At 38.7% G+C, this 9,572-nt stretch overlaps 1 pseudogene; it reads left to right on the top strand.

The window, feature by feature from the left end:
* The first annotated feature begins 8,253 nt into the window (after positions 1-8,253).
* Positions 8,254-9,195, top strand: LOC142450952 (olfactory receptor 6C76-like; annotated as a pseudogene).
* Positions 9,196-9,572: the final 377 nt, after the last annotated feature.

Raw genomic sequence — 9,572 nt, 5'->3', positions numbered from 1 at the left:
TCATGAGGTGCTGAAGGGATCAGTTATCAGGCATCAAAAAACAAAAATTGAGATCATTGTGAATGAGGGGCAGTGTGGAGTGGGGACCCAAAGCCCATCTGTAAGCAACTGGACATCCCCTTACAGAAGGATCACAGGGAGATGAGGCAGTCAGGGTTCAGTGTAGCAACGATGAAGCATACAACTTTCCTCTAGTTCCTAAATGCTTTTCTCCCCTTGCCCCCGCACTATCATGATCCCAATTCTACCTTAAAAATCTGGCTAGACCAGAGGATGTACACTGGTACAGATATGAAGTGGAAACAGAGGGAATGCAAGATGGATGATCCCTTCAGGACCAGTGGTGAGAGTGGCGATATTAAGAGGGTGGGGTAGAAATGGGGAATAGATGACACGGATCTTCTTATAACCTCCTCCCTGGAGGACAGATAACAGAAAAGTGAGTGAAGGAAGACATCGGACAATGTATGACATGACAAAATAATAATTTATAAATTATCAAGTGTTCATGAGGGAGGAGGGAGTGGGGAGGGAGGGGAAAATGAGGGGGTGATGTCAGGGCTTATGTGGAGAGCAAATGTTTTGAGAATGATGAGGGTAATTAATGTATAAATGTGATTTATACGATTGATGTATGTATGGATTGTGGTAAGAGTTGTATGAGCCCCCAATAAAAGATTTTTTAAAAAAAAGAGTTACAGATCCAAAAACCCACAGTGGCATTTCTTCTCTGCCCTATAGAGACTGTTAGTTGAAATTAACTCTATGGTAGTGAGAGAATGAGATATTATTTGGAAATCTTTATGAAGCCCTAAAATGAATACTTTTATTTAACTTATGTTGCTCAAAACACTTCAGATTACAGATAATATCAGCTTATATGCTGATATAATATATAAATATTTGATTTATAAAATCAAGTAGATGAAAACTTGTAAATTGCACAAATAGTCTACATTTGGGCTTGAAAAGCATGATTGTATTGGATTTCATAAATAAATTTATAATGGGATACCTGAAGATCTGAAGATGAATAGCACGAGAGAAGTAGGCTGAAAGAATGAAATGAAAATTGCTAAGGAATACATTGAAAGGAATACATTGAATACATTGAAAGGAATACATTGAAAGGAATACAAAGCCAGGAATGGATTAACAAACAGTCATTGTTTGTGGGTGACTTTAGTGAAGATCTAATATAAAAATAAAAGTCATATGCTGAAAGAATCATTAGAATGGGGTGTGCCAGAAAGCTTTATTGGTATCTTTTCATAGAAATCAAATTTATTGTTTTAGGTAAAAGATACAATTTTAAATCATATCCTTCAGGGCTTGTGACACTTGATTATTTCTTAAGGTACTATGTTAGACAGGATTCTCTAGAGAAAGAAGACCAGAACACTAATAATTATATATCTATATTTATATAGATTTATATTTATATAGATATATAACATTAGAAATAAACAGTTCATTAATCTATAAAGCAGTACAAATGGCTCAGTGAAACTCACTCCCATGAGACAGCTGTGAGATACTGACAGTACTTCAAGTATTGAGGGCTGCCAGATAGTCCTCTGTAGAGCAATTCAGTCTATCCAGCCACAGGCAGCAAACAGCAAGGCAAACAGGTCTCCAACAGTCAGTCAGATGACAGGGTCCGACAGTCCCCAGCTCGAGAGATGTATATTCCAATAGTGGCGTGAAGCAGGTCTTGAAGGAACGTCAAATTACAGTGGCACAGTGCAAGGGTTAGGTGTCCCATAGGGAGTGTAGCGTGCAAATTGAGGCACAAAACAAGCAAGGCAGCTGCACACTGGTCCGATGATCAAAGAGCAGGAGACAAGAAAGGCGAGGCTCTCTGGGCCATTTATCTTTCTACCCTGCAATGAATCCCCCATGTGATCATTGGCCATGTTGGCACAATAAACATTAACTATCTCAGGTACATATAGAAGAATTTAGGGTAAACATCTTTTTTAAAAGAATTTAGGGTATAAATAAGATTTATTAGAGTATATACAAAAGGTGCAATTGAAGTGTTGAGAATTGAGATCCTCTGGGTTAATGCCACATTTTCTTCTGCAGAAAAATTAATATGCATAGAAGTGGAGCTGAAATAAGTAATGGAGGCAATAATTACATGGAAAAACAAGTAGAAACCACATTTTTCTTCTCCCGGAACTGCTGATTCAATGTCATACTTTGAAACAAATTCGGGAGAGGGTCATATCTGATTGGAGCACACGGGAGCAGATGAAGGGGGAGTTGGAGAGAGTGGAGCACATCCTGTCCCACCAGGCCTTGAGGATGATGAACCCAATTATAGCAGCCAGTCCACAGAGAGGACCACATGGCCAGCCACTCTATGAGACATGACATCCCTCACTGACCCATGACCCTGCCTGGGACAGCAAGGGAGACACAGTGTGGGAATTGTGCCTGACCTGATCCCACAACACTTAGGCAAAGCACTTGGGGAGTGCAGCAGAACAGCAAGGGAATGGAGCGGCAAGGTCCCCAGGGAATGCTGAAAGTGGATTTTGGGGCCAGGGCGGGGTGCCCCAACAGACTGGACTGGAAAACACTCCTAAAGGCCAACAAGTAATCCTTGAACTAACTATAAGCTTTTCTTTCTTGATGTGTTTTATTTTGTTCTATGAAAGTTGTTTGTTGTTGTTTTTTGTTGTATATTGTTGCTTGGTTTTGCTCTGTCTTGTTTTTGTGCATGTTATTATCTCCGTAGGTCTGTCTAAATAAGACAGGCTGGACAAAGTATCTGGAGGAGAAACAACGGGACCGACAGTTCTGGGTGGACATGGGATGGGAGAGGGGGGTAAGGAAGTGGTGTTATCAAACCCAGGGACAAGGGAACAACAAGGGGTATGAATTGGTGGTGAGGTGGGTGTGGCAGGCCTAGTAGGGAATGATCAAGGGTAAGGTAATGAAGAGGTATAGCTGAAACCCAGGTGGGGATGGAGCATGATAGTGGGACAGGAGGAAAGTCAAGGGAAATAGAGGAAATATATATATGAGGATGGGGAAATAGATCTATGTGCCTATATTTATAGGTTTAGTACTAATGTGGCAGAAGGACCTTGGGCCTCTACTCAAGCACTCCCTCAATGCATGAATACTTTCTTCTATTAAATTGGCATTCTATGATGCTCACCCTCCTGACACAACCGCTGAAGCCAAAGCGGGTGAACAAGCAAATGTGAAGAAAGTTGATGGTGCCCGGCTATCAAGAGATAGCGTCTGGGGTCTTAAAGGCTTGAAGATAAACAAGTGGCCTTCTAGCTCAGAAGCAACAAAGCCCACATGGAAGAACACACCAGCCTGTGTGATCATGTGGTTCCAAAGGGGTCAGTTATCAGGCATCAAAGAACAAAAATCATATCATTGGCTGCACACCTCCATGTTATGATCGCTGAGGACAAACGGGTGCATAAGCAAATGTGGCAAAGAAAGCTGATGGTGACCGGCTATCAAGAGATAGTGTCTGGGGTCTTAAAGGTCTGAAGGTAAACAAGCAGCCATCTAGCTCAGAAGCAATAAAGCCCACATGGAAGAAGCACACCAGCCTGTGCGATCATGAGGTGTCGAAGGGATTAGGTATAAGGCATCATCAGAAAAAAAAATCTTACCATAGTGAATGAAGGGAGAAGTGCAGAGTGGATACCCAAAGTCCATTTGTCGGCCACTGGAGATCCCCTTGCAGGGGGGTCTAGGGGAGGAGATGAGTCAGTCAGGGTGCGATGTAGCACAAATGAAGAATGCAGCTTTCCTCCAGTTCTTAAATGCTCCCCCCCCTCCCCAACTATCATGATCTGAATTTTACCTTGCAAGTCTGGATGGAGCAGAGGATGTATACTGGTGCAGATAGGAGCTGGAGGCACAGGGAATCCAGGGAGGATGATGCCTTCAGGACCAGGGGTGTGAGGGGCGATGCTAGGAGGGTAGAGGGTTAGTGGGTTGGAAAGAGGGAACCGATTACAAGGATCTACATGTGACCTCCTCCCTGGGGTTCGGACAACAGAAAAGGGGGCGAAGGGAGACGTCGGACAGGGCAAGATATGACAAAATAATAATTTATAAATTATCAAGGGCTCATGAGGGAAGGTATGCGGGGAGGGAGGGGAAAAAAAGAAGAACTGATGCACAGGGCTTAAGTGGAGAGCAAATGCTTTGAAAATGATGAGGGCAAAGAATGTACAGATGTGCTTTACATGATTGATATATGTATGGAATGTGATGAGTTGTATGAGCCCCTAATAAAATGTGTTTTTTTTAAGTATTTTTCTTTAGCTGGGCAGAAAGGATTTTCAGAATTGTATTTGTGATATTTGCACTGGAGAGCACCACCAGTGTTAATGTTATCAGGGAGGTGACAATAGTTAAAATAAAACAATGATTCTATGGTCCTTTTGTCTGTACAGGATTGTTTCAAGATAGAAAAAATAGTCATATCCCAAGTGGCTAATAACATTGCCATCACAGATTGAAACCCCAAGCCCATCAAAAGTCCCAGAGAAATTGTTCATCAAGAAGTCACAAGTTAATTAGTAGCTTTTTAATTTATACTCTTTACAAAGGGAAAGAATTTGCAGAGATCACATAGAGCATAGCAGCCAATAGGAAAATATTTAATGCACAAGTGAGGTAGTTTGTTTCTTGTGCCAACCTGGCCGAGAATCACATGTGGGGTTAATTGAAAGGCTGAGGGATAAAATGGCTCAGTAAGCCTCTCTTTTCTCATTCTCGGGTCTCTTCCTTTACGATGGTCAGACCAGGGTGGAGTTGCCTTAGCCAGTTCCCTGCTTTAGCTGGTAAGGCTCACTTCCTGCGAGACATCCCTGGGCAGAAGTCACATAGATCTACCCTGATGTAGCTCTGGGTGCTGGAGCACCTGTGTAGAGACCCCTGCCAGCACTGAGATGCTTACACATTCACTGACTCTGCTTTCCTCCTGCAGTTGACACCATTGAGTGTGTTTTGTGAGATGGAGCAGGACTTTGTGAATTGGTGTCAGACATATGGGTTAATGTTGGACTGGCGGGCTTGGGCAGCACTGGGCTTGGATGTTTTCTTGATGCTCACTTAACCTTTATATAAAACTCTTTAAAGTACCCAGACTAACACAACAAGAGAAGATAGCAACAACAATTGTGTCAAACCAGCATAATAACTTATTCTATCTAGCCCATTGACTTGGGATGTACTAGGACAAGTCTACTTTGACAACTGTATGAGCCATTTTGTTGGTATAAATTTTTCTGAGAGACATGTAAACACCAAGGGTTTTGTTTCTAGAGAACCCAGTCTAACACAATGTCCTATCAATTCTGGGATCCTCTTTTTAGCAATGAGCACAGTGTGATAGTCAGGCTGTGTTCTTCCCTTTTGGCTTCTCATTAGTATTCCGTGCATTAAAGTTATTCTTGAGATGACTATAAATTAAGATGGGATGTACGCAAGATTGTATTTTAGCTCTAGTGGACTTGTTTTACTATTCTTCAGTTTCAACTTGAATTTCCATATGATCAACTGATGGTCTCTCCTGCACTTAGCTCCTGGACTTGTTCTAATGAATACTGAATTCCTTTATCATCTCTTTCTATAGATGTTTAAAACATTAATTTAAAAACAATAGGGTAAGAGAAAGACAAAAAATAGAAATAAAATATTTCAGTCAATAAAAACAATGTGCCATGCCCTACATTGTGTAATTAAAAAATAGATATATATCATAACATGCATGAATTTAATGTAAGATAAATTATATTTCATAATTTTTCAGAACATAAACTCCTTGAACTTTAGGTTGATGTTATGGTCACTCAGTTTTTATTGTGTCAGTTTACAATCATGTACCAGTAATAGCTATTCAATATATTGTATAAATGAACAAGATATTTGCATAGCATAATTTCTATATTTTTCCTTCCCCAATGCTATTTCACATGCTTTCATATAACTTAATTGAATCCTTTATGGTGCATTAGTTTCTTTTTAAAATAAATTAAGGTTGAATATATGTCATAATAAGTCAAGTCTGTTATTCATTAAAAATATATACATATATATACTTTCCTGAAGTATAATGTTTGAAAATAGTATTTTCTAAGGGAGCTTAATTAAAATTGTGCAATTTAAATTAAGGGTGCACTCAGCAGATTGATTGCTCTCCTGAGACATTTTAGTTCTGCAAGAATCCCCTGCGACTTTGGGGGGAAATTGATAAATATATCTCTTTGGGCTAAAAAGAATACTTAGAACACCAAGGAAGATGAAGAAAGAAAGAACATTTAAAAGCCCATCTTTCTTGAAAAAGTGACATTTTGAACAAAACAGACTATTATATGGTATGTCTTAATATGAGGACTTAAACTTTTGGTGTATTTATGAACATTTGGGAATCAAGACATATTAAATGTCTACTCTTTATGCAACTTAGACTAGTAATTTACATTTCACATGTTTAATATATATTTATTTTTCTCACCAGTTCTCACTCATGGCCATGTTACCCACCTCTTTCAAATGGCCTTCTTCCTTGATTTTTAATGGTTTTAGACCTGTCTTCCTTACTCACTCAAACTTCTACCTACATACTTATCACAGCGTGCAATTCTTCCTCAATCATAATGATTTCCCAGAGATTTCTTACAAGGAGGCCTCAGCTTTTCCCTTTTTAGAGTCTTGCATACACTCCATGAAGACTGTTATCTTTCATCATGAATTGTGCCTCTGTAGGTACATGCGAACATAGGGCAGGGTTATACTTTATATTTGTCATCTTTTATTGCAAGAACTTCGAGTCTAAGTCTGAGACAGTCACTTAATGAACATGAACTACTTGTACTTTCTACAGAGTTTTCACCATTAATGTGGAAACTCGGACTTTCCCCATATTATCAACCTTCCCCTGGATCTCAAGTTGCAAGATTCCACAGATACTTTGCTTATGGTCTGGACATATATCAGCTGCAGGGATATGCCACTTTCTGTATGAGTGCATTCTACTCCAGAAATAGATTTTCTATTGGACATATCCCTATATTATTCCAGTCATCAATGTTTGTAGCAATGATAATTTCACAAAGTTCCACTTGCACATTATATCAGTGTGTCCTTGCGTAAGAAAACCAATCAGAAACAACTTGGGAAGTCTATGAAGGATTCGAGAGGTGAAGCATTGTCACACCTGGACTGCCATGTAAAGTAAATTTACAGAGCATTTTGATTAATCATCCAACCCACTTCCACATGGGATTATCTAATTGTAAGTATAAACTGTTTTTCTCAACTCAATTTTAAAATAATTTCTAATCAATTAATAACTTAGATCATTTAACATTGACTGTCAAAATCTCTTCTTAAAAATTGATAAGGTAATAGTTAATTGAGGAAAAAATTCTCAATTTAAAATTTATATTTAGAATAAAATGAGAATTAGTCTTAAATGTCTTGATCATTTTGCTATTTATTCTTAACATAGCATGACATTTACATTTATTTTTAATTTAAAATTTTGAAAACATTTCCTTTTCAAGAGAAACAAACACATTAGCTCATGGGTTAAAATATTTTAATAATAATAAAAGTATTACATTTCATATACAGTTCTCTACATTGTTTTCATGTTTGTATAATTATATTTTTAAAGGAAAGTAAGGTATCTTTCATAAGCATAATTTATAATGGTTTATATATGTGTGTTTATTAGACCTATCAATGATATAAAAATTTTAAGTCCAGTTAGCTACTTAACAGATTTTCTGCATTCATGAACTACTTTCAAAATTCAGTACAACAAATTATGCTGTTGTTAATTTATTGTCTTGTTATATATATTATGTTTTTATTGAAAAGATGTGATCAAAACTCAATAAATTATTATGTTTCGTTTTCATTTATAAAGAGCCGTGGTGGAACAGTGGATCAAACATTGGACTGCTGAGAGGTCAGCAATTCAAACCAAACACCGACTTCCATTTGTAGACCTAACTGAAGTTATCACCAGCAGCAGCAGCAGCACCACCACCACCACCACCAACCACCACTACCAGGACCACCACAACTACCACCAGGACCAGGACTGCCACCACCACCACCACCACCAGGACCACCACAATCACAGCCACCACCACCACCACCACCACCACCACCACCACCACCACCACCACCAGGACCACCACTAGCACCACCACCACCACCACCAATAACAACAACAGCAAAAACACCAACAAAATGAAAAATCACTCATCTGTAAAAGAATTCATACTCCTGGGATTAACAGATGACCCAAAGCTAAATTTTTTAGTTTTTATTTTTTTATTTTTGACTTATATACTGAGTATTACTGGAAATCTGACAATTATCACCCTTACTTTGATAGATTCCCACCTCAAAACTCCCATGTATTTTTCCTTAGGAATTTCTCTTTCCTTGAAATCTCATTCACAACAGTTAGTATTCCTAGATTTTTGGTCAGCATTGTAACAGGGGACAGAACCATCTCCTATAATGCTTGCATGACTCAAGTGTTTTTCTTCCTACTTCTTGGGGCAACAGAATTTTTCCTTTTGACGGTTATGTCATATGATCGCTATGTAGCCATTTGTAAGCCATTGCATTACACAACAATAATGAACAGTAAAGTCTGCATCCAGCTAGTGATAAGTTCTTGGGTGACTGGATTACTTATTGTATTTACACCTGTAATTATGAGTATTCAACTGGATTTCTGTGACTCCAACATCATTGACCACTTCACCTGTGACTCTTCTCCCGTTCTAATGATCTCCTGCACAGACACAGCACTCCTACAGCTCCTAGCATTTGTTTTTGCAGTATTCGTCCTTATGGGCACATTAACACTCGTGATTTTTTTCCTATGCTCTTATCCTGAGGACAATTCTGAGAATCCCCTCTGCTGAGCAAAGGAAAAAAGCTTTTTCCACTTGTTCCTCACACATGTTTGTTGTCTCTATTTCTTATGGAAGTTGCATTTTTATGTATGTCAAAACATCAGCAGAGGATGGAGTGGCATTAACTAAGGGTATAGCAGTACTCAATACCTCTGTTGCCCCAATGCTAAATCCATTCATTTACTCCCTAAGGAACCAACAGGTAAAGCAAGCCTTTAAGAACTTAGTCAAAAGATGTTTTTCAAATAAACTTCAATCATAAAGAAATTCTGAGTATAAAATTGAAGATGGATTTAACATTTAATACAATGTTGATATTGTTCTATTTTCCATCTGCTAATGAATTGAAAGAAATCTGGTGATGCAGTGATTAAGCGTTGGGATGCTAAACACAAAGTCATTAGTTCCAAACCAGCAGCTTCTCTAAGGGAGAAAGATGAGACTTTCTACTCCTGTAGAGAATTAGTCTTGGCAATCCATGGGGACAATCCCACCCTGATCTATAGGGTCACTATGAGTTGGACTTGACTCACGATAGGGCATTTGGTATTTTTTATTGAATCGAACATCCCTTTCTTTCATGTTTTGTTGTCTGTATGACCAACCCCCAATCAAACAGGTTCTTAGGAGTGACATGTG

Source organism: Tenrec ecaudatus, chromosome 6 (genome assembly GCF_050624435.1).
Source record: "Tenrec ecaudatus isolate mTenEca1 chromosome 6, mTenEca1.hap1, whole genome shotgun sequence".
Taxonomy (NCBI): domain Eukaryota; kingdom Metazoa; phylum Chordata; class Mammalia; order Afrosoricida; family Tenrecidae; genus Tenrec; species Tenrec ecaudatus.
Note: the sequence above shows the minus strand (reverse complement) of the source record. Positions and strands in the feature narration are given on the sequence as shown.